This window comes from Balaenoptera ricei, chromosome 1, assembly GCF_028023285.1.
Source record: "Balaenoptera ricei isolate mBalRic1 chromosome 1, mBalRic1.hap2, whole genome shotgun sequence".
NCBI lineage: Eukaryota > Metazoa > Chordata > Mammalia > Artiodactyla > Balaenopteridae > Balaenoptera > Balaenoptera ricei.
Window position 1 is genome coordinate 65,662,289 of NC_082639.1, and position 26,258 is coordinate 65,688,546.

General features: G+C 37.1%; 1 protein-coding gene and 1 non-coding gene across 2 annotated transcripts in view; both read right to left on the minus strand.

Moving 5' to 3' along the window:
- SLC44A5 (solute carrier family 44 member 5) overlaps positions 1–26,258 on the minus strand; it is a 352,752-nt gene that overhangs the window by 265,891 nt on the left and 60,603 nt on the right. The gene's annotated exons all lie outside the window — the stretch shown is intronic.
- LOC132354681 (U6 spliceosomal RNA) lies at positions 25,756–25,860 on the minus strand. Its single transcript, XR_009499367.1, has one exon. It is a non-coding gene; the product is annotated as a U6 spliceosomal RNA (small nuclear RNA).

A 26,258-nucleotide genomic window follows, 5' to 3' on the forward strand; every position in this document is an offset into this window, starting at 1 on the left:
ATTAACAACATTATTAATCAACTATACTTCAATATAAAATGAAAAGTTTAAAAAAAGATCAAAATGATGAAAATTAGTTTGGACAAAACACTCATCTTGCAAGAAATGAAAGACTCAATATGTTTGCTCAGAAATTTACAGCTTTGATCAGAAAGTCTTTAAATGGGAAATGAAAGTGGTGTGGTGAAAATGCTCAGTTAAAACTATAAAAATAGAATGGTTACTTTGGAGGACATAAATGATATTGGAAGAAAACTCACAATGGAGGAGATGCTCAATAATTTACATGAGAAACCCACTTGTAAAGGAGAGGCAGAAATAAGAGTTATGATCTGAGATGTCTACACTCCAAAGCATAATGGCTAATAAATTTGAGATGCTAACACAAGGAAATAAATACAATTTTATTTATCGGATCAGTAAATATTTATTGAATGCTGATTATGTACATACGGAGATGCAATACAGTGCCTGAGAACCTCAGTGGCTGCGACCTACAATCTAGTGGGTGAGGCAGCTTAGTGGACTAACAATTATCGTATTTTAAATACCAATAGAGATACATATGGATTTCTATGAAATAAGAGATGAGGGACATTTAACTCAAACCAGAGGGTAGGGAAAGCTTGCTAGAGTAGGTGGTTCTTAAACAGAGTCCAAAAGAGCAGAAAGAGCAGGAGTGTTCTAAGCAAAGAAAGTGCAGTTGGCCCTTTGTATCCACATGTTCTGCACACACAGATTCAACCAACTACAGATCAAAAATATTCCAAAAAAATTCCAGAAAGTTCCAAAAGACAAAATTTGAATTTGCCGTACTCCAGCAGCTATTTACATAGCATTTACATTTTATTCGGTATTATAAATAATCTAGAGATGTTCTAAAGTATATGGGAGGATGTGCATAGATTATATGCAAATACTATACCATTGTATTAAAGAGACTTAAGCATCTGCAGATTTTGGTATCTGCAGGGGTCGTGGAACCAGTCCCCCATGAATATCTAGGGGCGACTGTAATGTATTTCCCAAACTTGATAGTATAACTTTGCAACTAGATTTCAGTGATGAAAATGTATTAGTTCAATGAAAAGAAGCCCAGGTTGGAGAAAGAGCAGTGTGATTGGCAGAAAACTTGGAAGAGGATAAAAGGAGAAAGAAAGAGACCTGAGACCATTCAGGGCATATACCACAGGCCCTTTGGCCAACTGAAGGATGTAAATGTCACATTTCTGATGCAGCTGTTTTAAAGGCAAAAAGACTTAGATTTACTGAACATCTACTGTGTAGCTACTAGACACTGTGCTAAACACATTCACATATACTGTCTCAAGACATGTAATTATGGGAGACTTCAAATAGCTAGGCATCTCAAAGAAGCCTATTTGATAAAATCAGTACATCTGATAAATTCTTGGTGTGCATGATAAGAGCCCCTGTTTGATAAGTTAGAAGGAAGAATAAAGGTACATGCTTTCTGAACCCAATTCTGATCAACAACAAAGATCAGAAAATTAGTCAGTGAGACAGAAGTGGTAGAAACAATGGGGAAAATCCAATATGGTATCTTAGATCTTGTTATAGTCAGGAACAGAAATGCTAAATATACCCAGATTTGTACTCTAAATATAGTCAGACTTGTTATTGGACAGTTTTTTCTAAACTTTTCAAGTATGGGGACTTCTTTTTTTTATCATAAAACATGTTTTACAGACATTTACAAGGTAGCTATATCAGTTAATTTAAAAAACACATAAAGCTTGTGGGGGGATATGACTACACAAACACTGCTACGATAAAAGCAAATGTGTTTCTAGAACTTGCTTGAACATTTTTCCCCCAAAATAATTAGGATGCAAAATAACATAAATATCAAGTACAGCAGAGTGTTTCTCATTTGAACAAATATTAACTGTAAAATCCACTTTAATATATTCTCAATACAGTCTCACCAGCATTAGTTTTACAAGGTATTAACAGAGCAATGTGACTAATATGCACATGTATGAAACCTACTCCTGCAAAGTGATATACAAGGTTGGATGTCTGCTCTTGCCAGCAAGAAGTGAACAATTTCTCACTTTGGGGAGGTGCATTACATCTTTGAGGCTAACCTGGGGTCATTTAGTAAATTATCTTTTCCAAGCACTAAATAGCTACTAGCCTCAAACAGTTAATGAACCTCTTAAAAAGCAAGTGATTTATTTCTTTCTCACTGGTAGGGTCAAGTCAGTCTCTTCATTAATCCTCTCACCATTCAAGTGAGGCGGGTAAGAAACACACATTATAATCCCAATTACATGACTGGGACATTAAAGTCCGTAAGTGCTTACTGACTGGCACAAGGCCACAGAGAAGTTATGTGCAGAGCTGTGACAGGAACTCATAAGCCTCTGGGTCCTGTGCAATCTTGATGATGTGCTATGATGGTTTGGCCTCAATAAATCTGAGAATGTGCTCAGGTAAATAAGCACAGCTCAAGTAAAAAAAATAAAAGCCTTAAGATATGGATTTCTCTCTGAAAATATAATCTTACTTTAAGGAATTATTTTATAAATGAATAATGAAAAATTGACTCAAAATTTATTTACAACCAGAAGGTTTGCAACATCCGGGACGACTGACTGCAGTAAACAGTACTAAAACCAGAAATCCTTTTCATGTAATAGTAAAAGAATTGAATTTATTTTGAACCTAGGGCCCCAAAGGTGGCAATTTGCACCTGCGTTTAGAGCAAACATAATTAATCCGAGTTCAAGTAGAATGACTGACTATTCCTTCATCTCTGCGGATTACAGTGTTGAGTTTTTGAGCAGTCCTGAACCCAGTTTTTGGTTAGTGACTCCAATTGATTTAGATAAACATATTAACAGCTGAAACTTTTACCTAACAATCAATCATTCAGTGATGATTTGGTGCCACATGTTGCGTTGGCGATCAGGTATGTAAGCAAAACAAACAAGAGCCTACCCTCACGGAGTTCAGAACTTAACGGGAGAGACAATCAAATATGCACACAAGTAACCATTACAAAGGGTGACACGAGCTACATAGAGGAATGCTAGCAAGCACTAGATTGTATAAGGGAGGTGGCACATAATTACCCATTGTAATGGGGTAGGAGGGGAGGAGAAAGCCTTCAGCTAAGATGATCCTGAGCAAGACTGAGGTAAGGCTCCCTAAGCAAAGTGGGTAAGGAAGAAAAGGAACACCTACAAGCTCATATTCCATATTTATGTTTGCCACATGTACTTTATGCCAGTAATTTCACTTTGTGTTGTTGGAAAAATGAAATTTTTCTATTAAAATGCATTTGACAACATTGCTACCTTATATTTATTACTAACCTACTTGGGGTGATTACAGCATTCAGAGCTTTTTTTTTCCATTCTCTTATCTAATGCTATTTGATCCTCACCACAAATATCAATTTGGTACGATGATAATGTTAGGCTCATTTCACATAGGAGAACCTTGAGCCTGAGTTTCATCTTGCTCTATGTCACAGGGTCAGTGAACAATGAAGCCAGAATTGGAACCTAGATCTTCTGGCTCCAAGTCAGGTGCTATTAGAGAGAGGCTCAGATCTGAACTATGCAGTAAACATTAAACAGAAGGCAGTTCTATACTGCAGCTATGTAGGTGGCCAATATTTATCATTTTGATGCAAAACCCATCTTGATGCCTGAATTAGATGAACTGGCATAACATATTTCCCAAATGCAATTGCCAATATATCTGATTTTCATAGAGGAATAGTGTTTATCAGAATCCAATCATTTGGCTTCTCAAATTCAAATTATTGTTAGATATTTTACTCATAGAGCTCATAGTCTAAGGATATTGTACAGTGCATCTTTGTCCAGAACTTTATTTTTACTAGATAATAGATGACATAAACCACTCCATAACATAGAAGCTTAAAATAAAATATGCTGAGTTTATAAAAGAAACATAAGACTGCAACAGTAAATTTAAAGCTTATTTTAAATGGCATATACTAGCAAAAATACGTTTTCTTATACACATCTAAAACAACTGTAATTATATTTAAGTTCCCAGTTAAAGATTGCCAACCACTCTCTTGAAAATGGATGCTATTCAACAATACTGATCAGTACATAACTAGAGATACAGGAGGAGTTCCAATCCAACATACAAAAGGGAGCCTTTGAAGGGAAAATTATACTTTTCTTATTGCCTCTTCTCTTTATTGCATGATGAGTATACTGAATCTGCTCTAATTTTTAAATCAATACCATAGAAGGGACCACTAGACTATCATTTCCTATTTAAATTATACCTTATCACTATTAACATAAAAAAATCTATTTATCCTGGATAAATAGATTGTTGTTTACTGTCTCTTCTGCTACATTTACTAGACCCAAATATCACTAGCTAAAACTTGATGATAGCTCTATACTTCTTTCAGTCTAACCTGGGAACTATTCAAATCTGGTCCACATTTTTCCACACTTTCCTTTCAGCCAACTTCCGTCTGGTACTCAAAGATTCTGGGGTGACAGCAACTGCACAAATGCATTATATTTCCAGGTAAGTCAGCACAGCCATCATGTGAAGTACTCAGATACTCTGCCTGTGAAGGAAATGCTGACTGGTGTCCAAGTAAAAAATGAGACACAGACACTGAATGGAGGAGCTTCTTTTCTTTTCACACTCCTTCCCCTTTAATCTGAGATAATCATTTTAACCTCTCTCCTTTACCAATATAAATTTGATTTGGAACAGGGTTATTTTTTGGTACTTAATTAGGTGATTAGTATTTTCAAACATTTACACATCACCAGAAAACATACTGATTGCAGCAACGAAGCAGTTTATTTCAGACTATGCAAGGGTAATGACAGACTTCTGATTTAAATATCCAATTATGAATAAAGGTAAGTTATTTTGATATAATTACTCAGGGTCAAAAAATTACACTGATCTATTAGGACAAACCCAGACCATATGTCCAATACTATCTGGGGGCACCTGTTATAAATGATAATAAAATGTGATGTGTGGCTACAGAAACTAAAATTTGATCTCTGTGAGTTAGGTAAATGTCTTTCAGGTATATGACTCTTATGGATGGAGAGCAATTGATAAAATAGACATGAATAAAATCAGAAAACAATCTTTTTTAATAACTGAAAACGGCCTTAGAAATCATCCATTCCAACTTTCCAATTATATTAATTAGGGCCACTATGAAAAGCTCTTGGTTATTTCAGAAATTTTGTATCAATTTGAAATCTAAAATTTATCAAACTGAAATCTTACATACCATGGTATGAAATGGTTTTACATACCATTCTTTCTGTATGTAAAATGTTAGTTCCCTAACCCCTTTTCTAACACATGTCTTCCCATGAACAGTAAGCAACAGTTTGGCTGTGAACTACTTGAGTTCAAGGTCTAAGAGTTTGTTCATTCATGATGCATAAATAAATGAATGAACTGATGGATGAAGGCAAGTTCCTTGTTAGACTATGACCAGGGCAGGTACTATGTACACCCACTCACCTATAACTTCCCAACATCCAGCTCAGTATACGGCACATAGCAGCCCTACAATAAGTTTTGTCAAATTGACTCTTTGACCCTCTCTTCTTGCAAGCTGGGGTAAGAGCTCTTAAACAACCAGTTCTGTCATATGGAGTATTGAAGCACATCCTGTGTGTGAAATTTTTAAAACCTATTTCAAAGTGACTCTAGGCAGCTGCCTCCTAGAATATCTCCCCTATTACAAGCCTCTAAAACAGTCAATTGTGCTCATGGGGAGAATCTGGTGTGGCTCTATAAATAATCATGCTTGGAGGACCAGCCTATTTTTAGAGGTCTTCTTTAAAAACAACAATGAATCTCTGGACTTAAGCCAGGAAACTTCTTAATAGGAGCAGCATGTTAGGGAAATTCCATTTTTCAGTTAGTCCCGTTTCTAAGTAAATCTATATTAGGAGCTGCTGTTCCATCAGTGACTACAGCAGCTGTCCTTTCCCTTTCCTTCCAATTTCTCTACCCTCTATGAGTCTACATAGGATGTGTGAGAAGCTACTGAAGAAATTCAGGACCAGAAATGAACAGAGCCAAGGTGAAATACATATTAATACAGAGAGAGAGAGAGAGAGAGAAGCATCACAGATACCAAAGCACAACAGAATGAAGAGGTTATACCGCTAAATGAAAAAAGGACCTTATAACCCCCCAAGAAAGAATAGAAGTAGAGCTAACAGCCCAAGAAAGCAAAATGGAACACAAAAGTGGGGAATGAAATGGCAACACGCAGGGGTGGGAGAAAACCAAGAGACCAACAGAAGAGGATTTATGGATGACTTTGACCCCAGAGAAGTAGCTGACAATATGTCTGACCTGCACAGGAAAGAAATAGAGATAAATAGAGGGCACATTTAAACAAGGTGGGAGGGAATTCCCTGGTGGCGCAGTGATCAAGAATCCGCCTGCCAATGCAGGGGACACAGGTTCAAGCCCTGGTCCAGGAAGACCCCACGTGCCGTGAAACAACCAAGCCCGTTCACCACAACTACTGAGCCTGCGTGCTACAACTACTGAAGCCCGCACGCCTAGAGCCCGCACTCCACAACAAGAGAAGCCACCGCAATGAGAAGCCCGCGCACTGCAACAAAGAGTACAGCCCCCACTTGCCGCAACTAGAGAAAGCCCACGCACAACAACAAAGACCCAATGCAGCCAAAAATAAATAAATAAAATAAATAAACAAGGTGGGAGCACACAGAAACAGACTAAAATGAGGAGAAACCAAAATGAAAAAGGAAAAATAAAAAGCAAATAAACTCATAAATAAAAAAGAGAGTACTTCCCAAACATCAATGATTGTGGAGTCACCATTTCTTTTAAAAGTTCATTTTCAACAATATCTTTTCCTGCCCCTAACTTCCCAACAATCACCCTAGTATCTAAACTAAGTCCAGAAAGAACTCTCAACTTGGAGTCCAGAGGAGCCCATGAAAGCTTAGCAGTTTTTTTTGCCACCTCTTACATTGGATTTCTCTGAGATTTCCCAAATATCTTACAGCAGTGACAGTGAGAGTGTCTATTAAAGCAAAAGGTGCTGTAACCACCTTTTTATCTCCAGGAGCCAAAAATCCTAAGCCCTGATTCTAGAAGGATCTTAAAGCAAAAGGTACAGGGCAGACATACATTAAAAGGAATTAACTGGCAAGTCTTATTTATAAATTCATATGCTTTCACACGTAAGTTTTTGTCACTTTAAACCTCAGGTGAATGCCACTGTGAGCAGTTTAAATTCCAGGCAATGTTCAGATTTCCAATAAATTTGATATATCCATCCAGTAGAATATTATGAAGTCACTGAAAATAGCATTCTCGAAGAATATTTAAAGAAATAGGAAATTATTCATTACAAATTTTTAAGAAAACAAGATACTAAACTTTGTGTGTCATATGATCCCAATTATTTAAAATACTTATATAATCTTCCAACAAACAAAAGCCCAGGACCAGATGGCTTCACAGGCGAATTCTATCAAACATTTAGAGAAGAGCTAACACCTATCCTTCTCAAACTCTTCCAAAATATAGCAGAGGGAGGAACACTCCCAAACTCATTCTACAAGGCCACCATCACCCTGATGCCAAAACCAGACAAAGATGCCACAAACAGAGAAGACTAGAGGCCAATATCTCTGATGAACACAGTTACAAAAATCCTCAACAAAATACTAGCAAACAGAATCCAACGGCACATTAAAAGGATCATACACTATGATCAAGTGGGGTTTATCCCAGGAATGCAAGGATTCTTCAATATATGCAAATCAATCAATGTGATACACCATATTAACAAATTGAAGGATAAAAACCATATGATCATCTCAATAGATGCAGAGAAAGCTTTCGACAAAATTCAACACCCATTTATGATAAAAACCCTCCAGAAAGTAGGCATAGAGGGAACTTTCCTCAACATAATAAAGGCCATATATGACAAACCCACAGCAAACATCGTCCTCAATGGTGAAAAACTGAAACCATTTCCACTAAGATCAGGAACAAGACAAGGTTGCCCACTCTCACCACTATTATTCAACATGGAAGTTTTAGCCACAGCAATCAGAGAAGAAAAAGAAATAAAAGGAATCCAAATCGGAAAAGAAGAAGTAAAGCTGTCACTGTTTGCAGATGACATGATACTATACATAGAGAATCCTAAAGATGCCACCAGAAAACTACTAGAGCTAATCAGTGAATTTGGTAAAGTAGCAGGATACACAGAATTAATGCACAGAAATCTCTTGCATTCCTATATATTAATGATGAAAAATCTGAAAGTGAAATTAAGAAAACACTCCCATTTACCACTGCAACGAAAAGAATAAAATATCTAGGAATAAACCTACCTAAGGAGACAAAAGACCTGTATACAGAAAATTATAAGGCACTGATGAAAGAAATTAAAGATGATACAAACAGATGGAGAGATATACCACGTTCTTGGATTGGAAGAATCAACATTGTGAAAATGACTCTACTACCCAAAGCAATCTACAGATTCAATGCAATCCCTATCAAACTACCAGTGACATTTTTCACAGAACTAGAACAAAAACTTTCACAATTTGTATGGAAACACAAAAGACCCCGAATAGCCAAAGCAATCTTGAGAAAGAAAAATGGAGCTGGAGGAATCAGGCTCCCTGACTTCAGACTATACTACAAAGCTACAGTAATCAAGACAGTACAGTAGTGGCACAAAAACAGAAATATAGATCAATGGAACAGGATAGAAAGCCCAGAGATAAACCCATGCACATATTATCACCTTATCTTTGACAAAGGAGGCAAGAATATGCAATGGAGAAAAGACAGCCCCTTCAATAAGTGGTGCTGGGAAAACTGGACAGCTACATGTAAAAGAATGAAATTAGAACACTCTCTAACACCATACACAAAAATAAACTCAAAATGGATTAAAGACCTAAATGTAAGGCCAGACACTATAAAACTCTTAGAGGAAAACATAGGCAGAACACTCTATGACATAAATCACAGCAAGATCCTTTTTGACCCACCTTCTAGAGAAATGGAAATAAAAACAAAAATAAACAATTGGGACCTAATGAAACTTAAAAGCTTTTGCACAGCAAAGGAAACCATAAAGAAGACAAAAAGACAACCCCCAGAATGGGAGAAAATATTTGCAAATGAAGCAACTGACAAAGGATTCATCTCCAAAATTTACAAGCAGCTCATGCAGCTCAATATCAAAAATACAAACAACCCAATCCAAAAATGGGCAGAAGACCTAAATAGACATTTCTCCAAAGAAGATATACAGATTGCCAACAAAAACATGAAAGAATGCTCAACATCATTAATCATTAGAGAAATGCAAATCAAAACTATAATGAGATATCACCTCACACTGGTCAGAATGGCCATCATCAGAAAATCTACAAACAATAAATGCTGGAGAGGGTGTGGAGAAAAGGGAACCCTCCTGCACTGTTGGTGGGAATGTAAATTGATATGCACTGTTGTGGGAATGTAAATTGATACAGCCGCTATGGAGAACAGTATGGACGTTCCTTAAAAAACTAAAAATAGAACTACCATACGACCCAGCAATCCCACTACTGGGCATATACCCTGAGAAAACCATAATTCAAAAAGAGTCATGTACCAAAATGTTTATTGCAGCTCTATTGACAATAGCCAGGACATGGAAGCAACCTAAGTGTCCATCAACAGATGAATGGATAAAGAAGATGTGGTACATATATACAATGGAATATTACTCAGCCATAAAAAAAAATGAAACTGAGTTATTTGTTGTGAGATGGATGGACCTAGAGTCTGTCACACAGAGTGAAGTAAGTCGGAAAGAGAAAAACAAATACCGTATGCTAACGCATATATCTGGAATCTAAAAAAAAAAAAAAATGGTCATGAAGAACCTAGGGACAAGACAGGAATAAAGACACAGACCCACTAGAGAATGTACTTGAGGACATGGGGAGGGGGAAGGGTAAGCTGGGATAAAGTGAGAGAGTGGCATGGACATACATACACTACCAAACGTAAAATAGATAGCTAGTGGGAAGCAGCCGCATAGCACAGGGAGATCAGCTTGGTGCTCTGTCACCCCCTAGAGGGGTGGGATAGGGAGGGTGGGAGGGAGGGAGATGCAAGAGGGAAGAGATATGGGGACATATGTATATGTATAACTGATTCACTTTGTTATAAAGCAGAAACTAACACACCATTGTAAAGCAATTATACGCCAATAAAGATGTTAAAAAAATAAATAAATAAAATAAAATATATATAGGCATATATTAAATAACTTCTTTAGAAAAATTAAGTTAGATCTGCATTGTACAGTACAGGCAGTCTGTACTCATTTGCAACACTTATTGCAATGGTTATTACTTCTTCATCAACTCTTAAGCTGCTCATCTGTGTACCTCAGTATGTCCAATGCCCAGCACTGTGATTGATCCATGTTACATACTCAATAAATTAATTTGCTAAGCAAATTAATGAATGAAATAACAAATAAATAGAAAAAGACTGGGAAATAAACAGATAAAACATGATTTAAAGTTGTTTTCTTAAGAGTGATTTGCTAGAAGTGGTTTTAATGTTTTTCTTTAAAAAATCTATGTTAAGTAATTCTAAAACAATTTTCTTATATAATCACAAAAGTTTATTAGTAAAGGTCAGTCTCCAAAGAGCACATATTGTATGGTTCCATTTATATGAGATGCCCAAAATAGGCAAGTCAGTAGAAAAGACAGATTAATGGTTGTCTAGGGCTGGGGGGCAGGGAGTGAATGCAAAAGAGATTCCTTGTTGGCATGGTAAAAATGTTCTAAAATTATATTATAGTGATGGTCACACAACATCACAAATATGCTAAAAACCACTGAACTGCACACTTTAAAGAGAATTATATTAAATTTAAAGTATATCTCAATAAAGCTGTTTCAGATATTTTAGATATTTTAAATATTAGTAAAAATTATTTCATTAGAAGCTTTTTTAAAAAATTTGAACCCACAAACAAGTCTTCAGGGTTGTAGCTCTGGATATACATATCCCTAATTTTTTTTTCTTTTCTCATAACATTTCAACAAAGACAATAATGACAAATTCAGCACAAAGTGTGAGACCACCCACATAAGATACATTTCTTGGCTCATAAGCTAGGTTACCTTAAATCGAAATCCTTCTGGATTTACTACATTATTATTTGTACCCTCCCCCCAACACACACACAAAATTCTCAATATTAAAACACAGGAAAACCTACTACATATTGGAAAATATGCACTATTCCACAAAAAATAGAGACTGAAGCTATTATTTCTTCCTTCTTCATTTAGTTTACATGTCTCTGACCATCATCTCCTAAATAATATATCTTTATCATGCAGTAACTCACCAGTCACTCAGCTCTGAGTTATCTAAATTCCTCATGATGCCTTTTGTAAGATGGAAATGGGGAGGTAGAGTTTTCTCTTAGGAAGTCAGACTGAATTGCTGAAAGAAAATTCCCTGGCCACCTGTCATTTTCCTTCGGAGACTATAATGTGAGATAATCTTGAGGCAGTTCAGAGTGCCAGAGATTGAGGGTTATTTTGCTAGCAGGGCTGACTCCATCTTTGGGGGGAGGAGTTGAGGGGGGTGATACTGAAACAGCACAGCCACTGAAATCATAAAGATCAATTACTGAAATATACCTGGATAGACACAGAAAGCCTTTTTATCTACACCCTGAATTGACTTTAAATTTCAATCTCTTAAGCAAAGACTTCTTAGTTTTTGATGCCACATAAAGTCCATAAATTATGGGCAGCTGGTTATATAATCATACTTAAAAGATAATAATATTATAAAACACGCTCAAAAACGGAGTGGGCAGATCAATTCTAAATTCACTTTAAACTTGCTCAATTTAAGAATACTTTCGAACTTTAAATTCTGAAATTGTACAGCTTTGGCTACTATGCATGCTAAATATGAGCTTCCTATTACTAAGAGATAGAAATGGATGGATGAATGGATGAATTGATCAGTGGGTGGATGAATGATAGAAAATAACAGAAAGGGGGAGTGAGAAAAAGGAGGCAAGGATGGAGAGAAAAGAAGAGAAAATACTGAGAATTGCAACTGGCAATGATCAGCTACAAGAAAGCTGCTCAGGACAGAAAATAATTTGGGTCAAAAAGACTCATAAAATGAAGTAGTTGAAAGGTATAAGTTAAAATAGCACCATGATAAAGTGGGGAAGATAGTTTTACCACCTTATATTATGCTTTAACACATTGTGAGCAAGAATCTAAAGACAGTAGAGAAGAGACAGAGAGAGAGCTATTCTAAGCAGACACTGTTTTTCAAATATCCATCGTTTACCAAAAAATAAATCCTAATTCTGTCCTATTTAAGACAACACTGTTATATGTTCAAGTTTGCTTGACAGGGAGAAGAGGTGAAGGTTTTTAAATTACGACTCAGCAATATATCCCAGAGCCGAGCTGTCCTGACACAGGGTCACAGGGGTTGAAACACAATAATATCCAACCCATTAACAGAAAACCTACCATAAACTCAAAATGTGATATATGTACAGCAATAAACTCTGCTCAGCCTTACACAGGGACAGAAAAGAGGAAAACATAAAAAAAGAGAGTAGGGGTAGCACTCAAATTTCAAAGAACACAGTGGGCATACTCTGAAGTCTTGTGTTGAATTTGGGGGAAGGCAACCACATAATAATCATTATTTTAAATACTATTCACAGATGGACTAGTTTAAAATTCCAAACAACAAAAAGTCTAAGAACAGAGAAACTGTGTAACCTCTGGAACTACATAAGCGTTGGTGTAGACTACAGACAACACTGATGTACAGGCATCAAGGATACTCTGTCACTCCTAATTCTATAAAGCTAGAAAAAAATACAATTTCTCCATGTTTCATTTCTTCTTCTGAAACGTGGATGTTTGCCTGACTTGCCTCTTTAGGTGGTCAAAGATCTAACATTTGAGAAAACGTTTTAAAAACCACAGAGTACTACAAAACATAAAGTGGCATATTTTGAAGTTAAGAATAGTTCAAGAATAAAAGAGAACTCCCTGTATTTCAGATCCAGGTCTCTTTTTTCTCTCCTGGCCTAGTATCTTCTAGGGGAAAGGTGATTCTGTCATAGTGCCTCTCTGCTTTTCCTTTCAAGAGCCTCCACAATCAGCAATGTCCACTATTTAGAATGAGAAAAACCTAGATAAAACTAGTTTTAGTCCAGCCATGCTTCCTGAGATTACCGTATTTAAAGTTCTAAATTGAGCTTAGCTGCTAAACTTAAGCCAAACATCTTCCTCCAATGTTAGGATACCCACCAAATTCCTCCTACCACCCCATCATCACTCAGGCATTCATTGGCAGTACTGGTGACTGACTTCACCACAAGAATGTACCCAAAATGGTCTCTCCAGTCTGATCCTCTCTCCGCTCACCAGTCCTACGTTTATGTCTTAGAACCTGTCCCCAAACAATCTGGAACTAAACTACATAGGTAGGGTTTTACTTTCAGAGATTGAAGATGGCTTTCTTATTCTGAACAGCTTTGAAGACAGAAGATAAAAAGAAGGATCAACATTTCTTTCAGGGACTTAAACTGTACTTCCGTCATCTGTCCATGACCTGGAGTCTGTTTGTCTCCTGTTCCCTTCTTCAAAGTACAAGTCATCAACATTGAGGGAAAGCAGAGAGAACAGCTTTTAAAGGCCAAACAAAGAAAAGGTAATCAGTCCCCTTTCATTTGGTTTCCCCTTTAAGTCCTGCAGACTCATTAGCAGATGGTTATGATAACCCTATGCAAGTATAAGTGGAAACTAGTACATATTGGGCACCTTCTATTCACACAGCCAATCCCATGTACAGATGATAAAAATAAGTAAGAACTACCTTGGTAACAATCAAACAGATCCCAAATTAAATAAAAGGAATCCAAATTGGAAAAGAAGAAGTAAAACTGTCACTGTCTGCAGATGACATGATACTATACATAGAGAATCCTAAAGATGCCACCAGAAAACTACTAGAGCTAATCAATGAATTTGGTAAAGTAGCAGGATACAAAATTAATGCACAGATATTTCTTGCATTCTTATACACTAAAGATGAAAAACCTCAAAGAGAAATTAAGGAAACACTCCCATTTACCACTGCAACAAAAAAATAAAATACCTAGGAATAAACCTACCTAAAGAGACAAAAGACCTGTAGGCAGAAAACCATAACACACTGATGAAGGAAATTAAAGACGATACAAACAGATGGAGAGATATACGATGTTCTTGGGTTGGAAGAATCAACATTGTGAAAATGACAATACTACCCAAAGCAATCTACAGATTCAATGCAATCCCTATCAAACTACCACTGGCATTTTTCACAGAACTAGAACAAAAAAATTCACAATTTGTATGGAAACACAAAAGACCCCGAATAGCCAAAGCAATCTTGAGAAAGAAAAACGGAGCTGGAGGAATCAGGCTGCCTGACTTCAGACTGTACTACAAAGCTACAGTAATCAAGACAGTACAGTAGTGGCACAAAAACAGAAATATAGATCAATGGAACAGGATAGAAAGCCCAGAGATAAACCCATGCACATATGGTCATCTTATCTCTGATAAAGGAGGCAGGAATATACAATGCAGAAAAGACAGCCCCTTCAATAAGTAGTGCTGGGAAAACTGGACAGCTATATGTAAAAGAATGAAATTAGAACATTCCCTAACACAAAAATAAACTCAAAATGGATTAAAGACCTAAATGTAAGGCCAGACACTATAAAACTCTTAGAGGAAAACATAAGCAGAACATTCTATGACATAAATCACAGCAAGATCCTTTTTGACCCACCTCCTAGAGAAATGGAAATAAAAACAAAAATAAACAAATGCGACTTAATGAAACTTAAAACTTTTGCACAGCAAAGGAAATCATAAACAAGATGAAAAGACAACCCTCAGAATGGGAGAAAATAGTTGCAAATGAAACAACTGACAAAGGATTAATCTCCAAAATATACAAGCAGCTCATGCAACTCAAAATCAAAAAAACAAACAACCCAATCCAAAAATGGGCAGAAGACCTAAACAGACATTTCTCCAAAGAAAGTATACAGATTGCCAAGAAACACATGAGAGGATGCTCAACACCACTAATCATTAGAGAAATGCAAATCAAAACTACAATGAGGTATCACCTCACACCTGTCAGAATGGCCCTCATCAAAAAATCTACAAACAACAAATGCTGGAGAGGGTGTGGAGAAAAGGGAACCCTCTTGCTCTGTTGGTGGGAATGTAAATTGATACAGCCACCATGGAGAACAGTATGGACGTTCCTTAAAAAACTAAAAATACAACTACCATATGACCCAGCAATCCCACTACGGGGCATATACCCTGAGACACCTGAGACAACCATATTCAAAAAGAGTCATGTACCACAATGTTCATTGCAGCACTATTTCCAATAGCCAGGACATGGAAGCAACCTAAGTGTCCATTAATAGATGAATGGATAAAGAAGATGTGGCACATATATACAATGGAATATTACTCAGCCATAAAAAGAAATGAAATTGAATTATTTGTAGTAAGGTGGATGGACCTAGAGTCTGTCATACAGAGTGAAGTAAGTCAGAAAGAGAAAAATAAATACCGTATGCTAACACATATATATGGAATCTAAAAAAAAAAAATGGTTCTGAAGAACCTAGGGGCAGGACAGGAATAAAGACGCAGATTTAGAGAATGGACTTGAGGACAGGGGGAGGGGGAAGGGTAAGCTGGGACGAAGTGAGAGAATAGCATTGACATATATATACTACCAAATGTAAAATAGATAGCCAGTGGGAAGCAGCCGCATAGCACAGGGAGATCGCTTTGTGACCACCTGGAGGGGTAGGATAGGGAGAGTGGGAGGGAGATGCAAGAGGGAGGGGATATGGGGATATACGTATGCATATAGCTGATTCACTTTTTTATACAGCAGAAATTAACAAAATATTGTAAAGCAATTATACTCCAATAAAGATGTAAAAAAAAATTAAAAATTAAAAATGGCCTACATTGAGTGACTTGCGAACAACATACACAAAAGTGACATAATACATTTTTAAAAGGGTTTCCAAACCTAAGAATGAAATATTGGCTTTTGACACCACTAATTCTGGAAGAAAGCATATCTAGTTCTATTTGAGAATTCAAATTTCTCAATTTCTTTACCACCTATTGATTGGTAACATTTCCAAGGAACAATTTTATTTCTTTCATTTTAAATTGATTTCTCTTTTTAGCAAGATTGTGCTTTTTGAGAGCACTGAGGCAAAGAATTCATTTAATTTTACTTTTTTTTAATCAATGTCTACAAGGCCCCCTCAATCAATGGGTTACCCTTTCCATCCATTAGACACCTTTCCAGGCTGTTCACTGACCTTTTGTGTCCCATGTACTATCGCTGTAATATCTCAGCACTTTTAGTTAGTCTTACATGAAATGCTTTTGTCATTTTCTGCCTTTGCTCTTTCTGTCATTTTTAAACTCTGAACTCCCCTGTGTAATTTTAGAGCTTCTCCTTTGAACTTGACATGTATTATGTGCCTTTTGTGCCCTTAATTACTTTTTCCACTTTGGGGTTGATCCATGTTGGTCTTTCCTAATCCTAGTATATTGATTGCTGTACAGCAAGCCTTTCCTCTACAAGCACTGTCTGTCTTTAAACTATCTTCTTTCCTTCCAATGCTGAGAACCACTGAATTTTTTTCTACTAGTCCTTTCCAGGAAACCTCAGCTTCTCCATATTTGTGACAACCGAGACCTATTCACTAGAATCATAGTTATTTCTCTCTCAACATTAATTCTCCTTACTCAAGTTTGAAAAAGAAAACACAACGACAAAAGGTGGAAAAGAGATATGTGTCAAGAGCAAAAAAGACATTGGCAGGAGAATATTCAAGAAGCAAGAAAAACATAATCATTTACAAAGATACGAGAGAGAGGAAATAAGAATGGTTTCTTGAAGAATTATAAAATGGGCAATATTAAGTTAAAGAATGACATAAAATCTTGAATCTTGTAAGAGTAAATCACTTTAATGTCTAGTGTGCCAGATACAAAAATACCAGCCATTAAGAATGAAATCATTTGTCAAATACAGGCTACCATCTTCTCTTACGTAAACCTCTGCAACAGTGTCCCCACTGGTCTCACTGTCTCCAGTACTATCTCCCTCCACCCCAGTTTCCAGAATGCTGTCAGAGTCATTACCTTAAAACACATGTTTAATCATTTCTCTGCTAGAAAACTTTTCAATGGCTCTCCCTTTCATCTAGAATAAACCTAAAAGTTTACAAAACCCCACGTCTAGACTGTGTTTACTTTTCTAGCCTCACTTCTAGCCACTTCTCCTCCTTCCCAAGATCTGTATGTTCTAAACGGAACATTCTTTATCATCTTTCTCCAGCCATTTGTACATGCTTTTTTTGCCCTTGCCCAGAATTCTCTTTCCTGCCCCAGCTCCTCTCAGTCCGTTCAATGCTTATTCATCCTTCCTGTAGATGCCTTTCTTACCTGACTCATTAACTGAAAGTTAAGCACCCCTCTTCTGTATGTTACCATGGTTCACTGTATTTCTCCTATCAGAGCACATAATATACTATGTTATACTATTTTGTTTACTTATGTGCATCCCATTCTAGTTGGCAAGCAATACAATGGCAATGACAACGTTTACCTTTTTTGCCCTGGTATTCCAGCAGCCAGCACAGAACCTGGCACCTGATGATGTTTAATAAAAACTTTATTGGATGGATGTTGTACAAATATTTAGCTGATGGTATTGTCTAGTAACCCAAGGCTTAATTTGAATTTCCAGCTTCAATCCTTGTTGAAAATCTTTCTAGAATAGTGGCAACCCGTAGCATGTACGTAAGGCTCATTAGTAATTTACCTTTGGCATGTGGGACAATTCCTGCCTCTATTATCCCTTCCCTATGACCATAGGGTGTAGAGTTGGCACAAGCTACCCATGCTGTGCAAAATTCAGCAGCTGATGCTCATAGCACCCACCTAGTCTTCTTTGCCTGTTCAGAGGTAGTCACTCAGCTACCACAATCTCCCATGCCCCCCCTCCACTGAAGAGTCAGGGTTGCCTACTTAACTGCATCTCCCACCATTTTTAGCCTGACAATAGGACACAACAAGCATCTTAGCACTCCTTCTAGAGACTGCCGTCCTCTATATATTGTGTAAAGAATCAGTCTACTTTTCTGCCTTATCTAGTAAAATAAGAAAAATTGAATTTCTTTGGGTTGACTTAGCAGCTTATAAGATCTCTGGATCACCATTCTAGTCATAGTGTTCTGAGAACTGTAGATTTTAGAGATGGAGAAAAGTGGGTTTAAACTTCACTAATCCCCTCCAGAAGTTTCTGAAATCAAAGACTATTTAATTCAATACATTCTTGATTTTTAAATGTTTTTCCCTTCTCTTCAAAATTTCTCCTGAAAGTGCAAGAAATTCTGTTAACTAAGGGTTCAGTAAAGCGAAACAAATTGAATCAGATTTGAAACGTTTATGTATCCAAGTTCACCCATTAAAGTAATATTACATTTTTCAAGAGAAAAATTCCTAAGAAAAGTTATACTGATGCCATAAATAGAAAGAACAGTACTCCCTTGATTTTTCAAGAAATGACATTTTTTAAGTGTCAGGAAACGGGATAAAAAACAAAGCCTTTGAGCATTTGAGGGACAGGTCTAAATCAAAAATACTTTCCATTGGTTTATTAACAGAAAAGATAAAAATTAAAAGTGATGTGCTTACTGCCCAAAGTAAGGGTATTATTGAGAAAATATTTTCATTCCTCTTAGGGCTAAGAGTAGAGTAGGTATTCTGCTACCAAAAATAAAGTAAAAACTTTATGTCAGTAATACGAATTATATCCAAAATACCGGTAATTTATTGGAGAACATAATTTAAAATCAAATGTGTTCTGAGTCATAGAATATGGGATAAATCAACCTGTCAAGGTTAAAATGGGCCATGATTTTTCAAAAAGGCCATCAATGGAAATAAACTGCAGAAAAGCCATTTTGGACCACCCTACCCTAGTTGCCCAATGTATCTGTTCATTCGCTTTTTATTTTTGACTATAAATTTGCTGACAGATGTTGTGTCTCATAATAGTCAATCAAACTTCCATGTTTTTTCTCTATACGCTCAGTATTTGCTCTCAGTCATACCTCCTGATTTTATTCCTACCACAATCTAAACGTTGGTAAATTACCAGTGACCCTAACATTCTCCAGTATCTCCTCCTCATTTTCATCAGACACCATAACCAGCAACTAACTCTTGAATGTTTTTCCCAGACCAGCACTGACAGAACCCACAGACCTATCCTATGATTCTTTCCAAATAGGGCTCAGCCAATGAAAGTAAGTCAGAAGTAAAGTCATATACCTGAACCAGTGATGGAAAGGCTGGGCACTTGCACAGATAAGTAACAGATATTAAATGTAGGAAGTCTAAGATGACCAGGGGCTAGAATATCTTACAAGTCTGGAACCTTAATAATCACAAAGGGCCTATTACATCTTTACCAAGATGTGCTCCACAAAATAGTAATATGTGAAGATGACTCCCAGACTAACTTCCATGATCAATAAAAACTGTGCTGTGTAGCTGCTTCGACTTTTATCTTAGAGATTCAGAAAGTGCATTAGCATATTAAAAGATAAAAGAAGTCTGGTCATAAAGAAACATGTTAACTTTATTTAACCTGGTATTTGCCAAACCTTTTTGACCACTGAATACCTATTAAGATCCTGGAGGAGGAAAGAAAGATATCAAGGAATAGGCTTAAGGAAAAGCTAACCTGCTCAGCCATTTATGTTTGCTGCTGCTTCTCAATCTCCTCTAGGGCCACCCTATAAGCCCAGGTATTGGTCATATGATGTTTTAGGCAGTGTTTCTTAAACATCCATGTGCATACAAATCACTGGGGATATTGTAAAATGCAGGTTCTAATTCAGTAGGTCTGACGTGGGGCCTGAGAGTTGCATGTCTAACAAAGCTCCAGGTGATACTACTGCTGCTGGTGGTCTCTGTCACATTTTGAGTAGCAAGGCTCTACAGGAACATTGCAAAAGGAAGATCATCACAGCTCTAATTTCTTTACCCTACCCTTTCTAATAATGAATCCTCCTAAAATATTACATTCATTATGTCACTTTGCTGGTCAAAAACTTTCAGTGGTTCCCTATTCCCAGCTACATTCGTAACTCAACAACAGAGGTTTATTGAACTTTTACTGTGTGGCAAATAGATTAACAGACCTCCTGACCTTATACAATCAAGAACCGAGTGGGTGAGCAAGAAACAATGTGCAGAATACTAGGAGCCAAAACAAGAAGGTAATAGCTATTTCTTCAGACCTCAGTTTCCTCATCTGTAAAATGAAGGTTAAACTAGACCAGTGGTATTTAATCCCCTATGTTCACTGTAGTCACTAATACCACCAGAGTCTCAGCCCAGACCAATTATGCGTACTCAGTACCTCCTGCATTAAGGCATGGGCTGGCCTTACAAGCTCCCCAGGTGATTCTAACGTGCAGCCGAGTTTGCCAACCACTAGACTAACCAGTGATTCCCAAATGCTGCCCAAACCATCAACACCAGCATCACCTGGAAACCTGTTAGAATGCAAATTCCCAGACCTCACCCCAGACCTACTAGATCAAAAAACTGGGGACAGGATCCAGAAATCTAGGTTTTAACCAGCTCTCCAGGTGGCTCTAATACATTTTGAAAACCACTGGATTAGAAAATAAGTAAATTTCCCTCTAGCTCTAAAATGCTATCAATACTGTGACCTCTGACAGCCTCTTCAAGGACTTTTGTTATCCAGATTTGCAGACCAAAATTATAAGCTCTGGAACTAGACTTCCTGGATTTAAATCCCAGTTCTAACAGTTAATTGCTGTGCACTCTTGATGACTTTGGTTGTCTGTGTTTCAGGTCCTCATCTATAAAATGAGAATAACAATCGTACCTACTCTCATAAAGTTGCTATGAAAATTAAATGATTTCATATCTATAACTCACTTAGCAGACTGCCTAAAATGTGATATTCATTACCCACCTATTGAGTATTTCCCTGGCCACTGTATCCAAAACTGCAGCTCACCCCTACCATTCCATTGTATCCTCCCCTGGTTTATTTTTCTCCTTTGTAGTTATTACTCTCTAACATATTACATATTTCACGTATTGCTTTGTTTATTATCTGTCTTCTCCCACTAGAATGTAAGCTCTAAAAATCAATGATTTCTGTCTATTTTACTAAAAGCTATACCCCCAGTATCTAGAACAGGGTCTGACACATTGGAAAGACTCAAAAAATATTGGTGGGAAGATGAATGAATAAATGTTAACTATGAATATTAATATTATTAGCAATTCAAATTTTTCCTTATTGAAACCTGTTTATACTTCCTGTTTATTGTCCCAAATTATGCTTTGTTCTTATTCCATGCTTTCTCCAAATTCTGTCCCATACTTAAAAATGCCCTACTAACTTCTGCCCATTTTAGGCCTTGTTCAAGTTCTACCTCTTCTTTCAATATCCCCTGATGACTCTAGCTCTCTAGTTCTTGGAATATCTACAGTGTTTACGGCCTATACGGTACAACTTAACACTTAATTTTCTTAATTTAATGTCAGTGGAATAACTTCTAAGAAATGTACTTTTAAAAACCTGCATCATTTCTCTAGCAAGCGTTTCACAAAAATTAGGGAGGAAGGGGGGTCCCAAAAAAAAACAATGGGAAAGCTTACCATTAGTTAGCCATGTTGTCCTCAAATATCTAAAATAGTGCTCGACATTTTACAAAGCATTTTTATACACATCAGCCTAGTTTTGACTAGATGATCTCAAAGACTATGTCTCCTTGCTCTTAAATTTTCAAATTACCTTCAAGGATAGAGAGAACATTTCTTGTGGTTAAAAATTAAGAATAAATCATGAAAGTCATGGGAATTCCCTGGCGGTCCAGTGGTTAGGACTCCGTGCTTTCAATGCCAAGAGCGTGTGTTCAATCCCTAGTTAGGGAACTAAGACCCCACAAGGCATGTGGCTTGGCCAAAAAAAACAATCATGAAAGTCATAATAGAAGCAGAAAATGACCCAAGAAGTATTGATAGTTGAGTCTGGGTATTGGCAAATAAGTGGCTCTCTCGCTCCCAGTGTTCCTGTCACCTGGAAAAGGCTCACCCTCATCCCCAGTGCAGCCCCCTAGGCAGGCATGACCAAGTGATCAGAGCTGGCAGACAAGCGGACACCTATGTGCCATCCCAACCTAGTCGAACCATCTTGGTTCTAAAAGCAAAGGAAGCATGCTAAGAAATTTAAAGTGATTTATCCAGGCGCATACAAGGTAGCAGAGCAAGACCAGAACCAGCTGCCTGACTTTGTGCAGGGCTCTCTCTCCACCCCCCTCCTAATTCGTTTCTGAAATTCAGTATTTAAATTGCCATTCTAAAGCAATCAAAACACACGAAGCAAACGTTTGACAGAGGCTTTTCATATTAATGCTCATGAATATAACGTTGAAACGAAAAATGACAGCTTCGAGCCGAGTGACAGACAGGGTTGGCTAGTCTGTTATTTTTCAGTTGGGTTTATTTACCTAAGCCTAGAATGCATCATGACTGGAAAGAGACAGAACTGATTATTTTAATTCCACTGTCTTAGAAAAAGAAAAGGGAAATAGTCTTCATTAACAGGAACTGGGCTCAACTCCAGTCCTGAAATAACTTACACTACTGAATCAACTTTTTAAAGGTGACCTTTCTCTCATTAATGGCAAAGCATTAGTTTAAATATAGTTTAATCATTAAATTTACATTATAGGAAAACACATATATTTAAAGAAATATGAAAAAGAGATGAGGGAGAGAGAAATAAACATGTATTTTAACATAATGACCATTTCCTCACCATGGAAATTATACCAGCATTTCAGAATTATAATTTTTCCAGAGCCTCTCTCTAAAAGACAGTTTTCAAACATTACAATCACCTTTGTAACTCAGTTGGAATGAAACTCACTTGTTAAATTTTACCTAGCCAATTGATCATTCTGTCTTGATTAACTCTCATTTTTAGACATACTATAATTGAAGGCTTTTTTTGGGGGGAGGGGCAGGCAATCATCATTAACACAGTTAGAAATTGCCTCTGGCACTGTCTGCATTACTAAAGGAAACCAGGATGACAGCTGGCAGGTCTGTTACTTCATAGAGTTAATCCCATTTAGCAACTATGTTACTTGGTTACAAGGCACCAGCAGTTGGTCCTATAACCTGTCCTTTCACACGGAGAAGGTGAGCCTAACTCGTTTGATGGTAGGATGAGGAAAGTAGCAAACACACAGAATCTCTTGTCTTTAGTAAGCCCTCTGCTACCATGCCAAAGCGGGGGAGGGAGTAGTAGTGGTGCTAAAACAGCCAGAGGAAGTTCAGGATCTGCATGGCCCCTGCTCCACAAAAAAAAATGCAATCAGTTCAAGGGTTCTCCTAGGGTCTAGATATACACAGGAACAATCTCAATGGGCCTCAGAAAAAAATCTAGCCACAAATTGATGCTTGCTAAGAGAGCCCCAGAAGGCTGGAGTGGTTCTTCCCTCAACTCCCTTTATCAGTCAAGACACTGGTGCTCCATGAATCAGGTCAAAAACAAGAATGAAAACAAGAGCTGAAGTCAGACCCCATCATCGTAGCCCAGCACAGACCCTTTAGGCAAAAAGGACAGCCAAGGCAAATCCTGACATCTAACAATGGACCAGTAGTTCCTTAAGGATGTTTGTGAAACACTGAGCACTCTGCTTCCAGCCTAGTCATTCCAAAAATTCAGAGATCACTTTTCCCGTACCACATTATTGAATCATTTTCCAATCAACCCACTTACTCATCTGGAAAAGGGGACAAGAATCCCATCTCAGACTTCCCTGGTGGTGCACTGGTTAAGAATCCACCTGCCAGTGCAGGGGACATGGGTTCGAGCCCTGGTCCGGGAAGATCCCACATGCCACGGAGCAACTAAGCCCATGCGTCACAACTACTGAGCCTGCGCTCTAGAGTCCGTGAGCTACAACTACTGAGCCTGCGTGCCACAACTACTGAAGCCCGCACACCTAGAGCCTGTGCTCCACAAGAGAAGCCACCGCAATGAGAAGCCCACACACCGCAACGAAGAGTAGCCCCCGCTCGCCACAACTAGAGAAAGCCCACGTGTAGCAACAAAAACCCAACACGGCCAAAATAATTAATTAATTAATTAATTTTAAAAAAGAATCCCATCTCATGTAGCAGAAACATTAGTTGGCATTCAAGACACCGTTCACAATTATGGAAAATCCTTTAAAACACTACTATTTATAATAAAAACCCAAATTCCTTAAAAACTGACTGTATGCCAGCTAATCAAACATAGTAGGTAGAGAATACATTCAAGAGTTGAAAAGACTCGATTTGGAATCAGTTTTGTCACTTCCTAGCTCTGTGACCATGAGCAAATTACTTACTGCCTTTAAGCTCAAGTTTTCTCTTTTATAAAATAATCACAATAAAATTTATTTTACAATGTAGTTCTGAGGATTACATGAAAAATATAGGAAAAAGCACAAAAATGCCTGACCCATGATAGAAACTAAATAAATATTCATTTCCTTCCCCCCTTTCCTTTTTTCTAGAAAAGAAAATATATGTGTTAAAATGTTTTGAATGTTGCATGTTGTTTAAGTAATTAACATGCCAATGTCTTATCTATGCAACTCTAGTTTATATTGCTAATTTGAAGCAACTACTATTTACGTACGTGATTATACATAAAATTTGAATGAATTATAACTGGTACCATAATCTGGATCTCTTTTATCAGAAATATATTGCAGTTTTATTTCAATCGCACTATGGTAGAAAAGAGAGAAAACCAACACCTCCTCAGTTGAATAACAGCAATATTTTATGGTCTTTTTTCCATCAAGTCCTTTTCTTTTGTGTTAGATACCATGCATCTCTCAAAATAATTCTGCTTATCTGTCTTCCAAAGCCTGCTTATAGCCTTTAATACTGCAAGACAATGTAAGGAGCAAATATGTACAGTCTGGCAAAAAAAGAGGGGAAGAAAGGCATGTTTGATGCAAATAAGAGAATATGCAGGAACAGTCTTACGGCCAAGAACAACAGCAGGCTTGTCCATCTGTCCATCATCAAACTGAGTTGTGCCCACTAGTTATCAACAGGAGGTGGCCATGTGGGCATCACACTAAAATAGAAATTCTGTCATCCGGAAGACAAGGTGAGAAGGTAAGAAAAGGATTAACTGTTTCAGAATCAATTTCTGGGTTAGCAGGATATATACAAAGAGTTGCTGCAGGTTTCTTACTCATAGACTATAAAGCTTTTATTCATTCATTAAACATTTTCTGGGTGCTTTTTAGAAGCCAGGCAATGTGCAAGCCACTATGGATACAAAGAATAATTTCATTATTTTAGTAATTCTGTTGAGGGGCAGAGAAGTAAACAAATAATTATAATACAGTAAGACGACAGCTAATGTATATACAATGTGTCATGAGAACCCAAAGAAAGAAATCATTAACTATGCAAAAATATGGCAACTTTACAAATTTGTAAGTCATCTTTGCACAGGGGCTATACTTATCTTCTTTGTAATATTCTAGTGTTGTTATGTGTGCCACAGGAGTGAGGCTGACCACAGAAATAGAATAGAAAATCCAAGACTGAACAGGTGGGTCTTGAGCAACGATGTTTATCTTACGATGTAAGAGAAGTATTATTGCCTTTACCTTCATTTCTTACAGTCTTTTTTTTTAAGTATAGGTGTGTGTTTAATTTTTATATGATGTTTAATCTTATGAACTCTAAACATATCAATTTCTATTTTCTATAATATCAGTATGTTTGAGAGTATAACCATTGGACAATACAGATATGGATGTAGGTATAGATACAGATATATATATAGAAATAGTTTCTAGGTTTCTGTAAATACTAGTTATGACATATTTCTTAAATTTTACAATGTCACATTTTTCTTTCAGGCAATTGCCTAACAGAAAAGTGAATATAAGGCATAGCCTTTATTGG